The sequence below is a fragment of the Cynocephalus volans genome, chromosome 11 (genome assembly GCF_027409185.1).
Source record: "Cynocephalus volans isolate mCynVol1 chromosome 11, mCynVol1.pri, whole genome shotgun sequence".
In the NCBI taxonomy this organism is placed as follows: Eukaryota; Metazoa; Chordata; class Mammalia; order Dermoptera; family Cynocephalidae; genus Cynocephalus; species Cynocephalus volans.
In genome coordinates, this window is record NC_084470.1 from 40292442 (window position 1) to 40314243 (window position 21802).

Genomic DNA, 21802 nt, shown 5'->3' on the forward strand with positions numbered 1-21802 from the left:
TGAGTCACATATGGTGGATGAACCTATACTTCAAAGACAAAGATCAATGACAGTGTATTTCTGGGTAAAAGATTTTTTGCAGATGGGACTTACATACTTTCATAGTGCGGGGCTCATAGAAGAAAGGCTGCCTCCTTGGGAAGGCCCTGGAGTGAATCCCTAGAAAGAGACACTTGGATTTTCCAGCAGGTTTAAAAGACATAAACAGTTGATTTCCCAGTGAGCTTCCAGAGTCTCATTGCCTTTCCTCTCTCCCAGCTGCAGCCAAAGTCCTGACCAACATCCATGGCTTGCAGGAACTCATAAGTCTCATAAGCAAATCTTCCTCCCCTATAAATTGATAACCTTGAGATCATAGCTTTTCCCTAAGATCTATTTTTCCCCACAGGACAACACTGAGATCTCTAGAGTTTCTTCCATAGGGAGTCACAGTTTATCCCTTAACCAATATCACAGCTCCCCTCTTTTCCTAGTCAACAGCTATAGCTGTGACTTTTAGCCAATACTCTTAGCCAGAGGTATGAAGGCATGAGTGAATCAATGAATGAATGAATGAACGCTGGCTGGCCGAAGCCCACACTGCAGACACAAGACAGCACTCACACTCTTCCATGTGATCGCTTCGCTGACCATTATCATGGTGAGTTTACTGTCACTATCTCTGTCCCCTTTCTCCCACTTCGGCCATCAGTTCTCACAAAAATGAAAAAGAGCTTCTATTCATGAAAGTTTGCCCCCACCTCCACTTCAGACAGTGCAGAAAGCTCTGATAAATTTGTTATAGACTCCAACTACCAGTTTTGACAGCTTCTTTGGCATTTACACAAAGCTTTGGGTAGTATGTGTGGTGGAGAATTTTTCCTGATTTCTGTCTTTTGGTATCAGATAAAATGTATGCATTTTAGGAACCTGTATGTTTATGCTGCAGGAAGTTTGTGTGGTTAGTTATATGCACGTTAGCTAGAACCATTTATTACATTAAGTGGAAAGGAAGGAAAGATCTTTCTTTCCTGTTATTCCCGAAACTGTACAAGATATATGGGTTTTCTCACTCACATAAGTATATCCCTCCCCTTCTCAGTAACATGGAAAATTTGTGGCCCACCACCCACAAAAGCAAGATATATGGCATCTATGAATTTCTCATTTGCTGTCCTTGTGGATAATTTATTAACTAGAAGAGGGAGTTTTAAAGGACTAGGATTTAGTTTCACCTGGTGGAAGCCAAGCTTGGGAAGTGGAGGGCAGATCTTTCCACCACAGCTGGGGTCTCTCACAGCCCTGGCACATAGACACAGCTCTTGTACAAGGCAATAACATTGACTGTGCAACCAGAGTTTACTTAAGTTTGAAACTGAAAACTAAACTCAAAGGAAACCAAAGCCCATCACAACTGAGAAAAAAAGAAAAAAGAAAATGGAGTTTGTGTGGACAGAAACTGTCAAGTTTCCCATTGCTTATATTTGTTGGCATCACATCAGAAGTCCCCACCCACCTACACTCCCTCCCTTTTTCCCAAGGTGATGCTGAGGGAAACACATGCAGAAGCAGTGGAAACAGATGCATAAGAAAGAGCACTGCCGGGCTTTGCCAAAATGGTTTTGTTCACAGCAGATCATTGACCGAGCTCTGCTTAGTAAAACTAGTTCCCTTAACTTACTGTCTTCAGAGTAAGTTTCAGCACCTGCCAACTGACATTTAACTTCGCCTCCTTTGAAAGGGCACCCAGAGGCTATTACCACCCAGTTCCCAAGTTGCTTTCAGGACTTGAACTCAAGTGAGAGCAAATGGCAAGCCACACAGCACTTTACCCACCCTACACCCACACATGGAAACCTAGCTCAATCTGGGCTGGTCTTTGAGCACTTTACCTGAAAGTCTCTATCACTGCAAAGGTACCCATTTACCAGGACTCCATAAGAATGAAAGCACAATTAATATGCATCATGAGTATAATACCTGACATTTATTGAGCACTTACAATGTGTTGGAACCTGTGCCAAACACTGGACATGGATGAGCCCATTTAATTCTCATTACAACCCTATGATGTAGAAGAAATTAAAGCAGAGAGGTTAAGTGACTTGCCTAAAGATCACACAGCTGCTAAATGGAGAAAACAGGCAGTCTGACTTCTGACATTATACTCTTAACATTCCTCAAGCTCCATTTAAATATTTGTGTAAGAGAGAGAGAGAGAGAGTGTGTGTGTGTGTGTCCAACGTGTATATCAGTGGGTTTCTGGAGAGGAGGTGCTGGAGGTGACACAAGGACACAAAGAAGTAGAAAGAAGAGGAAGACACCTATAGAGCCTTGGAACAACTCTCAATGGGCATCCCTTTCATGTCTAGTCTGAAGAGGCCCTTTTAAACAGAGCATCAACAGCAGGCTGTCGGCAGAACGTATAGCGAGTCCTCACTCTGTTCCAGAGACAATTTGAGCAGACCAATTCAACAAAACATATTTGCCAATTACTGAGGTTTCTAAGGAATTTCTTTGGGAAAGTTGTGAACTGCAGTAAAAAGTAAGTCTTTGCCTTTTTACTTCCCAAAGCTTGCTTTCTCCAGCTCTGTCTGAAAGGGGGAAAAAGTGGCAGGTGGGTGTGATGAGACAGAGATAATAGGACTGAAAAACCGAAAACCCCAAGGATATTTCCATCTTGCACCATCTTATAAAAAGAAACTTAACTCTCCTACTTTGATTTTTCTCCCCAAAGGGTTCTCTATTGTCACTGCGACTTCACAGGCAACAAGGGAAGGGTTATTAAAACATGAGCCCTTCTTCAGAAAGTAGCTCATTCTGACACCTTATTGAGGAATTTAAGAATACTGCCCAACAGTAATCTTGTGGATTTGTAAGACTATTGCTTTGTAGGTGCGGTTGCCATCTCTCTCTTTTGTTCTTCCTCTATAGAACTTCTACTAACCTCAAGGAAAGATGAATGTGGGTGGAAATATAAAAGATGAAAATGGTTTGTTGTACTATATTTCTATTAACATGGGCCTATAAAGATTATTGCTATAAGACCTTAGACATCATTTAGTGCCATCTTCTTGTTTTGGGGGCAAGGAGAACAAGGTCCAAATATGTGCCCTAAATGTCCTCAAAGCCACAAGGCTTTGGTCTTACTCTGAATCTCACTTCATTTCTCACCTTTACTGCATATTCTATATGCCCCCCATTTGATGAAATTAGCAATAGACTGTCCAACATGAAAAGATGGTTCACTAAATCGATATAAATTTTGGACTGTAGAAAGACATTTTTTGCTCCAGTGTCTTTCTAAAGAGACCTAAAACAAAAGTCATTTGAAAAAATATGTGACCCTCTTGGCCAAATTTAAATGTTGATAAAATTCTAATTTGCTTTCATACTCCAGTACTGGTGATAGTTTCCAAGTTCTATTAAAGGAATTTCTTGACTGCATTATCAGTAGGGTCTCTTCCTGGGTAGAATTGAGACAAAAGAAGCAAAAGTAGGAGCCAAGTGCTGATGGTCAATGTGAAGTCACAGTGGTAACTACAGGCTTCCACGGTGAACTCTGTATTAACAGAGCATGTGGTACATGATAGGCAATCAACACATTTTGGTTAGATAAATTCACACAAGGGCAATGGAAAGAGGAGTTCCTCACATATTTCATTTCTTTTTTTTTAATTGAAATGTAATTGATTGTATATATTTGTGGAGTACAAAATTGACTATCAGTACTTATGTACAATGTGTGATGGTCAAATCAGGATAGTTAGCTTATTCATCATTAAAATAAACAATCATTCTTTGTGTCCATTAACCCATTTCTCATCAACGCCCTCTACTCCCTCTCCCTTTCCACTTCTAGTAACCACAGTTCTGTTTCTCCTTCTGAAAGTTCAATGTATTATTACGACTGTTGTTGCTTTCTTTCTCTTTTTTTCCTTTCTTTTTTTTTTTGTTTCTTGATTGGCTCATTCATTCACTTTTTTTTTTTTTTAACTCCAACTTAAGATTGAAGACATCTGGTATTTCTCCTTCTGTGCCTGGCTTATTTCAATTAACCTAATATTCTCTAAGATCATCAATGACCCCTGTGCTTTTGGAGTCTTATTCATAAAGTCATTGTCCAGTCCTAATTCCTGAAGTGTTTCCTCTATGTTTGCTCTTAGGAATATTATAGTATTAGGTCTTATGTTTAAGTCTTTAATCCATTTTGAGTTGATTTTGGTATAGCAAGAGGTACAGGTCTAGTTTCATTCTGCTACACATGTATTCAGTTTTCCCAGAACCATTTATTGAAGAGGCAGTCTTTCCCCAATGCATGTCCTTGCTGCCTTTGTTGAAGATAAGTTGGCTGTAACTATGTCAGTTGATTTCTGGGTTCTTTATTCTGTTCCATTGGACCATGTGTCTGTTTTTATGCCAGCACCATACAGTTTTCATTACTACATCTTTGTATTATATTTTGAAGTCAGGTGGTGCAATGCCTCTGGGTTTATTTTTTTTGGCTCAGGATTGCTTTGGCTATTCCAGGCCTTTTGTTGTTCCATATGAATGTTAGGATTTTTTTTTCTATGTCTGTAAAGAAAGTCACTGGCATTTTCATGGGTATTGCATTGAATCTGTAGATAGCTTTGGGTAGTATAGACATTTTCACTGCATTGATTCTTCCAATCAGTGAACATGGAATGTCTTTCCATCTTTTGGTGTCCTCTTTAATTTCTTTCAGCAGTGATTTGTACTTCTTGTAGAGACTTTTCACTTCCTTCGTTAAATTTCTCACTAGGCTTTTTTTTTTTTTTTTTGGTAGTTATTGCAAATACACTTGCTTTATTTCTTTTTCTGCTAGTTTGTTGTTGGAATATAAAAATGCAGCTGATTTTTATGTGTTGATTTTGCATCCTGCAGCAACACTAAAATTATTTATCAGCTGTAAGAGTTTTTTAGTAACATGTTTAGGTTTTTGGATATGTAAGATCACATCATCTGCAAATGCAGACAGTTTGACTTTATCTTTTCCAATCTGGATGCCCTTTATTTCTTTCTCTTGCCTGATTGATCTGTCAAGTACTTTGAATACTATGTTAAAAAGGAGTGGTGAAAGTGGGAATCTTTGTCTTGTTCCTGTTCTTAAAGGAAAAGCTCTCAATTTCTCCCCATTCAGGATGATATTGGCAGTAGGTTTGTCATACATGGCTTTTATTGTGTGGTGATACTTTCCTTCTATACCTATTTTGTTGAGCATTTTTATCATGAAGTGATATTGAATTTTGTCAAATGCTTTTTGTGTGTCTATTGAGATATCCATATTTTTTTGTCCTTGATTTTGTTGATGTGGTGTACCACATTTATTAACTTGTATGTGTTGTACTATCCTTGCATTACTGGGATGAATCCCACTTGATCCTAACATACCTTTTTGATGTGCTGCTGATTTCTGTTTGCTAATATTTTGAAGAGGATTTTTGTATCTATGTTTATCAGAGATATTGGCCAGTGGTTTTCCTTTTTTGTTGTTTCTTTGATTTTGGTATCAGAGTGATGCTAGCTTCATAGAATGAGTTTGGGAGAATGACTTCTGTTTGAATTTGGGGGATAATTTGAAGAAAATTGGTATTAATTCCTCTTTAAAGGTCTGGTATAATTCAGCAGTAAAGTCATCTGTTCCCAAGCTTTTCTTTGCTGGAAGATTGCTGATTACTGCTTCATTCTCATGCTTGCTATTGGTCTGTTCAGGTTTTCTATTTCTTCATAGTTCAGTCTTGGTAGTTTGTATTTGTCCAGAAATTTATCCATTTCCTCCAGGTTTTCAAATTTGTTGGAGTATAATTGTTCATAATAGTCTCTAATGATTCTTTGCATTTCTGGGGTATCAGTTGTGATATCTCCTTTTTCACTTTTGATTTTTGTTATTTGGGTCTTCTTTCTTCTTTCTTTTAGTTTGGCTGATGGTTTGTCTATTTTGTTTATCATCTCAGAAAACCAACTTTTTGTTCCATTGATCTTTTGTATTGTATTTTTGGTCTCTGTTTCATTTTGCTCTGTCTGATTTTAATTATTTCTTTCTATCTACTAATTTTGGGATTGGGTTCTTCTGGTTTTTCTAATTTTTTGAGGTATAATAAATACTAGGTTGCTTATTTGAAGTCTTTCTATTCTTTTGATGTAAGCATTTATTACATTACACTTCCTTCTTAATATTGCTTTTGCAATATACCATAGGTTTTGTTATGATGTGTCTTTATTATCATTAGTTTCAAGAAATTTTTTGATTTCCTGTTTAATTTCTTCTTGGACCCATAGTTCATTCATAAATGTTCTTTAGTTTCTATGTATTATATGGTTTCTAGAGTTTTGCTTGTTATTCATTTCTAGTTTTAATCCATTATATCCTGAAAAGATACTTGAAATGATTTCAATTTTTAAAAATTTTTTGAGACTTGATTTGTGATCTAACATTTGGTCTATCTTGGAGAAAGTTCCATGTGCTGCAGATGAATTATTGGATGAAATGTTCTCTAGATGTCTGCCAAGTCTAGTTAGTCTAAACTGTAGTCTAAATCCTGTGTTTCTCTGTTGATTTTCCACCTAGATGATCTGTGCAATGTTGAGAGAGGGGTGTTCAGGTCCCCAACAATTATTGTATTGGGGTCTATCTCCCTCTTGATGTAATAGTGTTTCCTTTATATATATCTAGGTGCTCTGATATTGGATGCATATATTTTTATGATTGTTATGTCTTTTTGGTGGATAAACTCCTATAAATCATTACATAATGCCCCTCTTTGTCTCTTTCTATACTTTATGGTTTAAAGTCTATTTTATCCAATAAAAGAATAGCTACTCCTGTTCATCTTTGGTTTCCATTTGTGTGGTACAACTTTTTCCATCCTTTCATTGTTAGTCTGTGTGAGTTTTCACAGGTGAGGTGGGTTTCTTGTAGGCATCATAAAGTTGGGTCTGCTTTTTTAATCCATCTGGCCAGTCTATGTCTTTTGAGTGGGGAGTTCAATCCATTTACATTCAGGGTTGTTATTGAAAACTATTGTCTAACTCCTGGCATTTAATTGTTTTTACATGATTGTTTTAAATATCTTTTGTTCCTTTCTTTCCCTTTTATTGTTTATCTTTGGTGTTTATTGGTCTTTTGATGTGATATGATATAGTTTCTTTTTCTTATTTGCATATCTGCTGTACCAATGGGATTTGTTATTTCACATGTATTCATGGTGGTGATTATCATTTTTTGGATTCCAGATGAAGGACTCCCTTGAAGATTTCTTGTAGAGCTGGTTATGTGGTGATGAATTCCTATAGCTTTTGTTTGTCTGAGAAATACACTATTTCTCCTTCATTTCTGAAGGATAGCCTTGCTAGCTACAGTATTCTTGGCTGGAAGTTTTTTCTTTTAATACTTTGAATATATCATCCCATACTCTTCTGGCTTGTAGGGTTTCTGCTGAGAATTCTGCTGTTAGTCTGATGGGGACTCCCTTATAGGTGACTTGATGCTTTTCTCTTACTGTTTTTAGGATTCTCTCTTTGTCTTTGACTTTTGCCAGTTTGATTACAGTGTGTTTCAGAGAGGACTTTTTGGATTGAATCTGTTTAGGGATCTTTGAGACTTTTGGATTTGGAAGTCAGTATATCTACCAATAACTGGAAAAATTTCTGCTATTATTTCACTGAATAGGTTTTTAATTCCTTTTCCTTTCTCCTCTCCTTCCAGAACACCCATGATTCAGAAATTTGTGGACTTAAGGCTGTCTGATAGCTCTCGAAGATTTTCTTCTTTTTTTAATTCTTTTTTCTTTTTTGTCTGCTTGTGTTATTTCAAAAAGACTGTCTTTGAGATCAGAAATTCTTTCATCTGCTTACTCTAGCCTGCTCCTTAAGCTCTTGATTGTGATTTCTTTTCATTGAATGAGTCCTTCAGTTCCAGGAGTTCTGATACATTCTTTTTATGGCATTTATCTCCTTATAAATTTCTTCCTTCATGACCCAGATTGTTTTTCTCATTTTATTGTGTTGTGTACCTGAGTCTTCTTGCATCTCACTGAGTTTCCTTATGATCATTGCTCAGAATTCTCTCTCAGATATTTCAAAGGTTTCCTGTTTTGGGGGGGTGTAGTATTTGAGAATTATTGTATTCATTTGGTGGTGTCATATTTTCTTGTTTTTTTCATATTTCTAAGATCCTTACATTGATGTCTGGTCATCTAGCTGAGCGGTTGCTTCTTCTGTTACACTGGAGTGCCTTTAGAGGAGAGAGACTCCTTCCTGTAGATTGTTTTGTACTGCCTGTTGGATGAGGTGTTTTAGTTTTGGTTCCAGGTAGATGCTATAGTTTTAATAGTTATGGGTAGACTCAGTTGTTCCAGGTAGACTCAAAGGTTCCAGGGGGCATCATCAGGTGTGGCTATGGCTGAAGGTAGCTAAAGCTACATATTGGGGGGCACCAGTTTTTGAGTCTGTGACTGCAGGTGACTTGGGCCATTGCATGGGGCTTCAGTGGCTGGGGCTGGGGCTGTGCAGCAGCTGGTCCCAGGGCCATGCCACAGCTGGGGTTGAGGTCACACATTGGGGTCTCTGGAAGCACACATAGGGCTCCAGAGGCTGGGTCCTGGCAGCATGGGTCTCTGTTGGTTGCAGTAGCTCAGAGCAGAGCTCTTGAGGCTGTGGCCTGAGGCACAGAGCTCTGGAGGCTATGGCCAAGTGGCATGGGGCTCCAACAGCTAGAGTCACAGCTGTAGGCAGTGTGGGACATGAGCAGGGTGCACCGCTGGTTGCTGTGGGGAGCAGGATGAACTCAGCCAAGTAGATTCTTCTCACCACAAAGGAGAATTCCTCCTGTGATAATCCTAGTTGTCTATTCCTTGCTCTGGGTCTCTTCTGCGGGAGTATTATGCATTGGGCATCTCTAGTCTGCCATCTCGCCAAAAAAGCATTCCTCATATATTTCTAATGATCCAACTACCATGTTTCCCGGTAGCCCAAAGACAATGTGTTCTTGATGACTCATGGTACATCTCATACAGCTGGATCAGACCAGATGAATAGCATTTCTTGAAGCATGGGGTTGAGAAGAGAGTACTATTTAGGGCTTACAAGTGTGAAGATGTTTACACGCACAGTAATGCAAGAGGTGCAGCTGGTTCCCAAGAATGGTTTTCCCTTTCCCACCTTATCAACACTAAGCCATATGTTATCCCTGGATATCTCCTGCTTCTCAAGGTTGCTGTCTTTAAGCCTTAGGTTACTTGTCTATGAAACATCAATAATTCTGGTTAAAGGTGATAAATGAAGAAAGGTGACATTTCTGGATCAGAAATTTGGGGGATCTCTGGAAGACTTTAGGAGAAATGATTGATTGATAGAAAGATCAAAGCATGGGCTGGCAAGCCCAAACTGCACCATGAGTAAGGGGCTACTGTCTAGTGCACTACAGTCCTTCTCAATGGAAATTTAGCAAGGGCTAAGTCAAGCAGTGTCCTCTGATATAATTTATTAAAGAACAAATAAGTAGCTATACCAGTGGGTCTCTATTCATCTACCTCCTCATATTCAGCAGTTGGTCATGATTTTGTCCTCGGGTTGAAATGGTGAGAATGGTCTCTACACAAATCAGGGGCTCTATTTTGAGGATGAAAAGTGAGCATTGGGACAGAAGAAAACAGTGGATTTTAACTATGAATTTGGATATAAAATAGAAAGGCAACTCCTTCTTCAAGTGCAAAGTATGGAAGCTCATTGCCTCCTAAATTTGGCATTCATGAGTGGAGGTGCTACCCTCTTGGCCTCACACCTGGAGAAGCCTACCTTCTATCATTCTCTGTCCACTGAAGAGAACCTTTGCAGTGAAAGCAGAGCCCACTGCAAGAATAATACTTCACTTCTGCTGAGGAAAACCCACATTAGCTGCCTTTATTAATCATCCCAGCCTTCAATTTCTAAAATTAAATGTACAAGCAAGAATCATTAAGCATTTGAAGAGACATAAATTATAAATAGAAAAATAAAATAAAATCTTGAACTAAAATAATTTTAGTGAGAAAGGAGGAAATAAAAGTATGCTCGACACCTGTTTGAAGAGTGTGGGTTATAAAAATAGATTTATTCCCAACAATATGAAAATATGTTCAAATACATTAAAAATACATGGCTAAACATGAGCTAACTAGAGATAGAATGTAGAGATTCCAAAACATTGATGCAAAACAAAGCAAAACACAACACAAAATTAGAAAGAGAACAAAGAAAACTCAATCAACCTAGTGACCGAAATAAGAAGAATGTCACAGCAAATAGAAAAGAAAAGAAGTTGAAAGAATAAGATTAAATACGGATGTAATCAGAATAAAAGCCAATGGCTTTAATTTCTCCATCAAAAGACAAAGACTTTTCAGTTTGATTTTACAAGAAAAAGCATACATATACGTGGCTTATAAGAGAAATACTTTAAATTGATTTAAAGATTGAAAATATGGAGATTTATGAACATATATCAGGCAGGGGATAAAAAGGCAATTTGTAGAAGATGAAATAGAAATAGCCTATAAATCTATGAGAAGATACTCAGTCACCAACAAGGATAAGAAAATGAATTGCAATGACCATGAGATGCCATTTTCCACCTGTAAAAAGACAGGCAAAAATTTTAACAATTGGTGATAATTAGGGTTGGAGAGGATATGGGGAAACTATGAATTGGCTGGGATTCTATAAGTTCTGGAAGGCTACAGGGAGAGGGAACAAGAATGGTAGGGTCCCACTAATTTATGTCCAGGATGATGACTCGGAGATGGGACAAAGGTATGCAGGTGACAAGTTGTGTCAATAAGTCATGTCATCATAAAGGGTGGATTTTGTTCTCCAGTGCAAGTCTCTTTGGCAGAGTGTGCTTCGATTTCTCCATCTGCTTTTCTGCTCTCTCCTTCGGTGAAATGAAATAGTATAAGTAAAATACTTTACAGAATATAAAAAGCTACATGATGTGTGACATTCTCATTGTTATAATAATAAAATGTATTGACATGCTCCCACAAGAAGCATGGAAAAAAAATAAATGTGTATAAAATTGGACAAAATCTGGTTACACCACCTGAATGCTTTTATTCTGCCTCAAAATTTTTAAATGTTTTAAAAGTCCATTCAGCATCCTTGGATGGATCCAAATACATGGTCAGTTTGTTTTCTTTATAGAAATGCAACAAGATGTTTTCCCTGCTCCCCCACAGCTGTGCCTGTCTAAAGCATTCACAATCACTAGGCCTCTTAGAGAGCCCACTAAGGAGAAACCAAAGAAAGAGCTTTTAGCAGCTGGGTCCCAAACCCAGGCCACAGGTCTCAGTGTAGCTTGTCAACCCTGGAGAGGGAGGCAGGGACTCAGGATTTTGGTTATACCCTCCATTGTCTGCCTTTTACTGTCACAGCTACTATTGTTTCTAAGGGTGACATCTGAGCAGGCTTCGACACTGGGGAGAGAAGAAGACTTCCACAATCCAGGAATGACAGGGTTTCTCAGAGGAGATTAAACTTTCTCTTTCTTTAAGATCCTTCATATCATTTTCAAAAGTCAGCTCTTCCACAGCAAATTTCCATTAACCCAAGTCATTCTATTTGAGAATTGTCACTCTATATAACAAAACAGTTAAAAAAAAAAAAAAAAGTGGTATGGGGCAGATACCAATATACTTTAGGAGTAGTTAAGATAACTGGGTTGAAATTCTGGATCTGCCTGTTATTGTATCTGTAACCTCGTGTAAATTACTTCAGTTCTTTGTGCCTCAGATTCTTTATATTTAAAATGGAATAATAATAGTATTTACCTCATAGACTTGTTATGAGAATTAAATGAAATAATTCAGTAAAACAGTTTATGTAGTCCTGGTATGTGGTTAGTGCTTGATAAACAGCAGCACTAGTTTTTGTTATTGTATCTTTTATACTTCACTTTCTTTCAGGCAGAGTCTTTATTTCATGAGCAACATTAGTAAATGAAGGCAGTAGGGAAAATAACATTTAGTCACCTAAGAGGAAAAAACCAGACGGCCTACATTCCACCTACAGACACACACCAGGAAAAGTTGGGCTACTGTGGGTGAAACTGTTTGAAAATGTAGGACATACTTAGTACCTACCATAAGTTGTTTGGTCAACTGAGAGGCATAGCTGGGAATCATATCCAAACTGGAGTTAATCTAGATTCCTAAGTCTTCTTTAAATTAATCCAAAAGTGAGAAAACAACCCTTCCTTCCTGACAGGTCAGTTTGAGTTCAGATCCCTAGCCTAAAATTGCATGATCTGTAAGTTCTGCTGGAAACATGTCTTTAAATGGAGGCTTCCCATCCTCCCTCCTGACCCATCTGTTACCTCTCTCCTTTTAAAAAAAAAAAAAATCATGGTTAAGAGGTCCAGTTTAGCCTAGGATGTAGAAATCTGGAGAGAGCATCCCTTCTAACCCAACAAAAAGAAAAAGCTAGATAAATTACAAATCATAACTTTTCTTGAATACTACAGATTGTTGAGGTTTCAGGGCAATCAAGTAGACTGAAATCCAAGCAAAGCCCGTCCAAGGAAAGATGGAATAAGAGCATTGGCTGACTTGTAGCAGAGCATGGAATGAAGACACTGGGTTCCACACAGCAGGTAACAAGTCAGCTAAAAGTCTTATTGATAAAGATTGAGTGAGGGTAATCATGACAGCATAGCACTCATGGGATACCCAGACATTTGAGGAATTTCCTTCCACTCCTAGGGTGTTCTCCAGGGCTACTCCACCAAGTACTCATGAGGAAGCCTAGAGAAAGGGAGTAGCTACTGCTGGAGAAAAACACAGAACTGCACCCAGCCCTTTCTCTCCAATAAAACATAAGCTGTTAAATGCTGGAGGAGAAGCAGCAAACTCTGTCACCCCAAGGGTGAAGTGAAAACCCACTGAGTCTAGGGAAGGGAAAAAAAAAAGAAAAAATCCTCTATCCTTGGGAAAGGGCAGGAAATAGTTTTGGGCTCATGATCCTGTACAAATGACATCAGAAGTCTTCTACTGTTGAGAGAAAGGGAAAAAAATCTATTGTACAAGATTACCAAAGATGTTAGTCATCCGACTGCTGTGGATGGGAGATACAAGATTTCTTAGACACACCCTCCCCCCCACACACACAACCCCAATGCACACACTCGCACAAGCTTCAGGCACACAGAACCGACTGGTGCTGAGGCTAGAGCAGAACAGTGGGGAGTCACCCCTGCCCTCACCGCCATCACCACGTCAGCAAGCACTGAGAAACAAGCAATAGCAGTCTGCCACTGGGTGGGCTGTCTCAGAAAGTGAAACTCTCTCTGCAGTGCAGGATTCTAGGGGATGCTGAAAGTTGAGGGGAAAGCAGAAACATTTTTTAAAAAAACCTTCCAAACTTAGCCCCCACCCCAAGCACAGGGTAATCCCAGAGCAAATTGAAGCCAGTGGTACACTGAAAGTAAGAAAAGTAACAACAAAACCCAGTCTCAGCTCAATTCCAGACTGATTGACTCAACCCCTACATTACTGGAATAGCACAAAAAAGAGGCAGGCCTGTTTGCAGCAATAAATACTATTTACTTCGATATCTTTTGTCCAACATGTAATGTCTGGAATTCAGTAGAAAATTATGAGATAAACAAGGGGTCTTCAAGGGCACATGGAAAGATCTGTATTTTTTTATTCCAATTCCCACAAACTTTTTGGAGTACCCTCTTACAAAAAAAGCAAGAAGAAATATGAAACAAATTAATTAACAGAAAAGGAGCTAATCATAAACCAGATGTTGGAACGATCAGACTGGGAATTTAAAATAAGAATGATAAGTATGTTAAAGTTTCCAGTAGAAAAAAATGGAGAACAATTATGAATAGATGGGAAATTTGAGCAGATTAATAGAGATTATAAGGAAGTATCAAATGGGAATGCTAGAAAAAAAAATAACAGTGATGAAGAATGTCTTTGACAGCCTCATTAGCAGGCATGATACAGCCAAGGAAATAATAAGTGAATATGGAAAGAGATCAGTAGAAATTACCAAAACCGAAACACAAAGAGGAAAAAAAAAAAAAAAAGTGAGGAAAGAAAAAGAACAGTACATTCAAGGGCTACTGGACAATATCAAACATTCTTATATATAAATAATTGCTATCCCAGAAGAAAAAGGAAAAGAGAGCAGGGAAAAAATATTTGAAAAGATAATAGCCGAGAATTTTCCATAAATAATAAAAGATATTAACCACAGATCCAAGAAGTTCAGAGAACCCCAAGCTGGATGAACAGCCCCACTGAAACACATACACAAACACACACACCTGTACATAACCACACATGCCCATACATATTAAATCCAAAATAAAAACCAAAGATAAAAAGAAAATCTTGAAGGGAGCCAGAGGAAAAAGGAAAAACAATACACATTACTTACTGAAAAACAAAATAAAAATAAATAAATAAATAACCATTGTTGCACTTATTTTGTTTTTCTAGACAAACACTATGCAAGCCAGAAGAGAGTGAAGTAACATCTTTAAAATATTACCAATGAAAATGACTAGCCCTAAACCCAGTGAAAATATTTTTACAAAATGAAGGAGAAATAATGACCTTTTTAGACAAACAAAATCAGAGAGATTTCATTACCAATAGTCTGGCTTACATGAAATGTTAAAAGAAATTCTTCAGGCAAAGAAATAAGATGCTGGAAAGAAATTTGGATTAACACAAACAAACGAAGAGCTCTGAAAATGGTTAAAAGTAAAGGGAAATATAAAAACTGTAAAGGGTTAGAAATCTTGAGTCTCATTTGATTTTTAGAATAGGGTTTTTTTGGTAATGCATGTATGGGACAAAAGTCCTCAATTAAGGGACAAAAGTCCTCAGCCAGTGGGCAAAAGCCCATCTAATCAATACTAATCACTGTTTAGAGATGGGATTACATATTTTGACTATTTAACATATTGATTGTTGTTAAAGATGTTGAAAGAATTGCTGTAGGGAAAAATGTGAAAAAATGTTTGCTAAGGGCAAGCTGTTTGTTGGTGGAAACTTTAGAGACAATTATCATAAGAATGTAACTTTTGCTTAAATCATTTTGGATTAGATACTAATTGCAGTCTGATCAATTTTACTTTTCACAAATTGTACTTTGGAATGTCACCTTGTTAATTTAAATGATGTTACTAGTTTCCATTGTTTAAGCTATACTTAGCCACAGATAACTTTTGTCACATTGTCCATGTCTTTATGTCCTTTTGAAATGACTGAATCAACTGATTTTTCTTGTGAAACCTCTTTGTCTTTACAGTAAAAACAGAAGTTAACTTTTAATCAGGGCTGTTTTCTCCTACTAACAGAGGAATTGCTGAGGTGCAATGAGGGCTTCTCATTGCATTCATGTTGCTTTGAGTAATCCTTTTTTCATCTCTGTTACATGGTGAGAAGTGTAACAAAAATATATCTTTGTGTTATTATTTGTTCTAAAAGATAATTGACTGCCTAAAGCAAAAAAATAGCAGCAATGTATTGTGGGTAAATAGCAAACATAAAAGTAAAATAAATGTCAACAATAGGACAAAAAGGAAAAGGAAGAATTGAAAGTAAGATTTTTAAACTTCTGGTAAAGATGGTGGAATAGACAGTCCCCAGCATAACTCTCTCCCACAAATCAACCAATTTACAACTACAAAAAAAGCAACAACAGCCAAGCTGGGGCTGCTAGAGCTCAGGGGAAGAGGAGGAGAGACCTGCAGAGTTGATGAAGACAGGAGAAGCCACAATGAGAGAAAGAAAAAAACCACTCCAACCATTTTGAACCCTGGTTGCTTTCAGGCTGGAGCTGCTGAGTGCACAGAGCAGGAGCTGGCAAAAGCCACAGCTGTACCCTTGAGATGGAGTTGCTTGGAGGCAGCAGGGAAGAAGAGGGCCTTGGTGGCCCAAAGCCATCAAGACCACTAATAGAGTTCATGTGGACACACATAGGACCAAGAGGACACAAAAACTGAAAAAAAGAAGCCACTCAGAGGCCAGTGAGTCATCACAAGGGACCAGTACACAGCCCATCCCATAGGAAGTATTTGGAGCATGGGCAGTCGGGGAGATGGTCACACTGGGGGAACACTGGAGCACAGCAAGGAAAGCTGATCTGCCCTCCAATCAGTGTAGGACCACTCAGAGGAGACCGATCAGGAATATAGAATTGCATGGGGTGCATTTTGATGAAAAGACTCAGGCCAAGAACAGAGTTTGTATATAGCCCAGGTGTACTGGATTTCACAAGACCTAGAAGTACCTACAAAGTTATCCATTAAAACCCGAGCTGCACAAAAAGCCTTCCCTAAGGAATCAGCAGCAAAGCAGCAAATTAGCTCAACCGCACAGTTCAAGTACTGGTCCCCACAGGAAGTTCCCCGATCTTACAAATAAGCAAAGGGCAACAAATTAGCTCCAGTGCAGCGTTTAAGTGGTGGGAACAGCAAATAATCCAACACAGAACTGAAAGAAAAATCAAAGTACCTACAACCAGAGACAAAGTTTCATATTAACTGGTAAAGGTCTCATTTTCACCAAAGAACACCTATAACACCTAGCAGGACTGGAAGACCCCTGGGCTACCAAGCCAGAAAGGGGTGAGGGCTTGGGGCCTCAGCCATGCCCCTCAACACCCACAACTAGTCCTGAGGGTGGGGGCTGAAGGCCTCAGCCACAAACCCCCAACACGTGCAACCACCCCAGTGACGACCACTGAGCTGCTGCAGGAAGTGCCCTGGGCTCTCCCCAGGGGGGCAGTGGGGCTGCTGAAGACCTCAGCCACTCCCCACCAACACCCACAACCAGCCCAGTGATGACCACTAAGCCACAGCAAGAAGGGTCCTGGGTTCCCAAGCTGGGATAGTGGGGGGTGAGGACTTTTGCCACAACCCCCTGACATCTATACCCAGCCCAACAATGACCAGTCACCCCTGTAGGAATGAGGGGGTTGCCACAGGCCTCAATCCCACCCCTCCTACTTCCTCCATCTTCCATCACATTTCCTTCCCCTTTCCAATCTCCCCCCTCTCCTGACTGCTATGCCACAACACCCTAGAATGTAAAAAGATAATATTGGTAAAATAAAATAAAAATTTTTAAACTATATTTGAAGTGACTTTCTGTTTTTTAAAAACAGAATTTAAAATAATAGATATATGTTGTTAACCCTACGACAACCACTAAAACCTTTTAAAAATAAGTATAAATAATAACAGTGGAGATAAAATGGAATCACAAAAAAATACTCAATCCAAAAGCAGGCACAAAAAGAAGCAAAACAAAAAACAAAGAGGAAACAAATGAAAAATGACTAGCAAAATAGATTTTAATACTACTATCAATAATTATATTAATTTTTTTTTTTTTTTTTTTTTTGTGACCAGTAAGGGGAGCGGAATCCTTGGCTTGGTGTTGCCCTCACCGCGCTCAGCCAGTGAGTGCACTGGCCATTCCTATATAGGATCTGAACCCGTGGCGGGAGCACCACTGCGCTCCCAGCGCCGCACTCTCCCGAGTGAACCATGGGGTCGGCCCAATAATTATATTAAATTTAAATGGCTTCATTTGTGCTAATTAAAACATAATCAGATTGGGTGAGAATGCAAAACCATTTATATGGTATCTATAGAAAACACACTTCAAATATAAAAACATAGATAGGTTCAAAGTAAAAGCATGTAAAAAGATATACGACAACAATAACAGTAATAAAAGATACCTGAAGTAGCTATGATAATATCAGACAAAGTAGATTTCAGAACAAGAAAGATTTATCAGAGATAAAGAATGGCATACCATAATGACAAAGAATTCAGTTTTCCAAAAAGATACAACAATTCTAAATATGTATGCATCTAACAACAGAGCTTCAAAATTCATGAAGCAAAAGTGATAGAAATGAAAAGAAAAACAGGCACATCTACAATTATACTTGGAGACCTCAACACTCCTCTCCCATTAATTGATAGAATATGTAGACATAAAATCAGTAAATATATAGAAGACCTTAACAACTCTGCCAAAAAGCTTAATCTAGAATACTCTACCCAACAACTGTAGAATACACATTCTTTACATGTGCAAATAAAACATTTACCAATATAGACCATATTCTGAACTATAAAACCAACTTTAACAAATTTAAAAGAATTAAAATCATACAAAATATGTTGTCTACCCATGACAGAATTAACTTAGATATCAGTAACAAAGAGATAGCTGGAAATTCCATAAATATTCAGAGATTAAACATCATACTTTTAAGTAAGCAATGGCTCATAGAGGAAATCAAAAAGAAATTATAAAATAATTTTCAATGAATAAAAATGAATGCATAACATAGCAAAATATATGGGGAAAATATCCAAAGCAATGCTTAGAAGGAAATTTATAGCATAAAAATCCTTATAGTCTCCTTCTATTAGGAAAAAAAGGTCACAAATTAAGGATCTAAATGTCTGCCTTAAGAAACTAGAAAAAAGCAAATTAAACTTGACATAAACAGAAAAAGGAAATATGAAAGATAAGAGAAAAAATTAATGAAATTTGAAAGACATATGTAATAGCAAAAATCATCAATAAAATTGATAAACTTCTTTAAGACTGACATAGAAAAAGAAGTCAAGACAAATTACCCCCATTGAAAGAAGATTGAAAAGAAGTATACCATCACTTCACATATTACAGTAAAAGAATAAAAAAAAAATATGACCTTAAATTCAATGACCTAGACCATGGACTGGCAAACTTTTTCTAGAACATAGTAAATGTTCTAGGCTTTGTGGGACACACACTGTCTCTATCGCACATTCTTATTTTTATAACCCTTTAGAGAGGTAAAAACCATTCTTAGCTATCAGACCATACCAAAACAGGCTACAGTCTACATTTAGTTCCTGGACCATATTTTGCTTACCCTTAATGTGGATGAAATTAACAAATTCCTTGAAAACCCCATACTACTGAAGGTCACTCAAAAAGAAATAGATAACTTGAATAGTCCTATATCTATTAGATGGATTGAATTTGTAATTTAAAGTATTTTAGCCAAGAAAACTCCAGTCCCCAATAACCTCACAGGCAACATCCTACAAAACATTAAGCCTGAAAAAATACCAAATTTTTCCAGATTATTTCAGAAATTAGAAAAGGATTGAACACTTCTCACCTTACTCCATGAGATAAGCATTACCCTGTTGCCAAAATCTGAGAAAGACATGATAAGAAAAGAAAGCTACAGATCAACAAACTCTTGAACACAGACAGAAAAAACATCAATAAAATATTTGCAAATTAAATCTATCATATATAAAAAGGCAAACACATCATAACTAAGTGAGATTTATCATACAAATAAAAAGTTTGTTTCTACAATCAATATAATTTATTATAGCAGTAGAATACAGAAAAACCATATGATCTTCTAAATATGCAGAAAAAGCATTTTAAAAAATTCAGTAATCATTCATGATAAAAAGTCTAAACAAACTGAGAATTTAAGGAAACTTCCACAACCTGATAAAGGACATTTATGAAAAAACTATCACCATCTTAATGATGAAAGACCACTTTCTCATTAAGAATGGGAACAAAGCAAGAATGTCCGCTCTCTCCGCTCCAATTTCAAATAAAGAAATAAAAGCTATACAGATTCAAAAGGAAAAAATAAATAAATAAAACCATTTCTATTTGCAGGTAGCATGACTGTCAGTGTAGAAAATCTAAAAGGATCTATTAAGATGCTGCTAAAACTAATAAGTGAGTTAGCAAGATCACAGGATACAAGGTCAATAAACAAAAATTAATTGTATTTCTGTAAACTAGCAATGAGCAATTGGAAATAGACATTTTTAAGAGGTAATAAAAATGTTTTTTAAAGTTTTTTATTTTTAATTGTCGCATAATAATTGTACATATTTATGAGGTACAATGTGATGTTTCTATATTTATATATATACATAGTGCAATGATTAGGTCATCAGGGTAATTAGCATATCCATCACCTCAAACATTTATTGTTTCTTTGTGGTGAGAACATTCAAAATTCTCTCTTCTGACAGAGCACACCTATGGTCCTAGGCAGGAGTCAAGGGCAGCATCCACCACCCAGATGCAGTTAAGGAGCATGCTGAAAACACCACTTCCACACGGATGGCCCACCACAGCCACAGCCACTGTCAAAGCCACGGCTGCTGCAAAAACAGCTCAACACCACAGCAGTAGCCACAGCTGCCAGTGCAAGCAGACCACCAGACGCTCGACTGCAGTGACACAAGGAGAGTCACCAGTGGAGACTGGAAAAAGAGGACATCTCTCTCCTTACAGCCTACTCCAGCATAATAGAAGAAGCAATTCCTCTATCACGCCCCTGCTTTATTTCTGATTTTAGTAATTTCTGTTTTCTCTCTTTTTCTTGGTCAGTCTAGACAAAGGTTTGCAAATTTTGTTGATCAACTTTTGGTTTTGTTGATATTCTCAATTGCTTTTTAATTCTCTATTTCATATATTTCTATTGTAATCTTTGTTATTTCCTACTTATATTTGCTTTCGGTTTAGTTTGCTCTACTTTTTCTATTTTCTTCAGGTAGAAACTTACATTCTGATTTGAGATTTTTCTTATTTTCAATATAGGTGTTTACAAGTGTAAATTTTCCTCTAAGCACTACATGAGCCCTGCATCCTACAAATTTTAATATGTTGCACTTTAGTTTTTATCTCAAAGCACTCTCTAATTTCCCTGTGATTTTTCTTTTTATCCATTGTTTATTTAGGAGAGTGTTGTTTCATTTCCACACATTTGTGAATTTTCCAAATTTCCTTCTGTTACTTGGTCAGAGAACGTATTTTCTATGAACTTAGTCTTTCCAAATGTATTAAAGACTTGTTTTGTGGCCAAAAATAAAATTATAAAAATATATATAATTTTTTAAAAGCCCTCTCTTCTAGCTGTTTTGGAATATGCAGTATAGTATTATTAACTACAGTCACCGTACTGTGCAATAGAACACCAGAATTTGTTCCTCATATCTAACTGTGACTTTGCACTCATTATGTTTTGCAAAAAAAAAAAAGGCACAATATATAGGCAACATCTGTATGCTGAAAAGTACAAAACTTTGATAAGAAAAATCAAAGAAGATAAGAATAAATGAAGATATATGCCATTTTCATGAATTGTAAGACAATATTATTAAGATGTTAGTTAAATCCTAAATTAAATGCAATCCTAATCAAATTCTCAGCAGGATTTTTTGTAAAAATTAAAAAGCTGATTCAAAAATTCATGTAGAAAAGCAACCTAGCTTAGGCTAAAGAGAAAGAACAAAGTTGGTGCACTACTTGATTTCAAGACTTACTGTAGCTACATTTATCTAGAAAGGGTGATGTTGGTGAAAAGATGGAAACAGCAAAGAAAATATAATAGACAGTCTAGAAATGGTCCCATACATATATCATAAACTAATTTTTTTGAACAAGGTACAAAAGCAACTCGGTAAATAAATGTTCATCTTTTAAACAATTCAATTACTGAAAGAACAATTTGATATCAATATGAAAAAAATCTTAATCTATAGTAATATATATAAAATTTAACTTAATAAGAATCATAGACCTAAACGTAAAACATGAAAGTATAAAGTTGTAGAAGGAAATATAGAATATTTTGTAAACCTGAGTTTATAAAGCTGACACAAGATACCAAAAAGCTTAATGCATAAAATAAAATTTGATAAATTGGTCTTTACTAAAAATAAATTTTTTTTGCTTTTCAAAAG

At 37.1% G+C, this 21802-nt stretch overlaps 1 pseudogene; it reads left to right on the plus strand.

Annotated features, from left to right (window-relative positions):
- The window catches only part of LOC134390061 (transcriptional enhancer factor TEF-4-like), a 109005-nt pseudogene that overhangs the window by 85684 nt on the left and 1519 nt on the right, over nt 1–21802 (plus strand).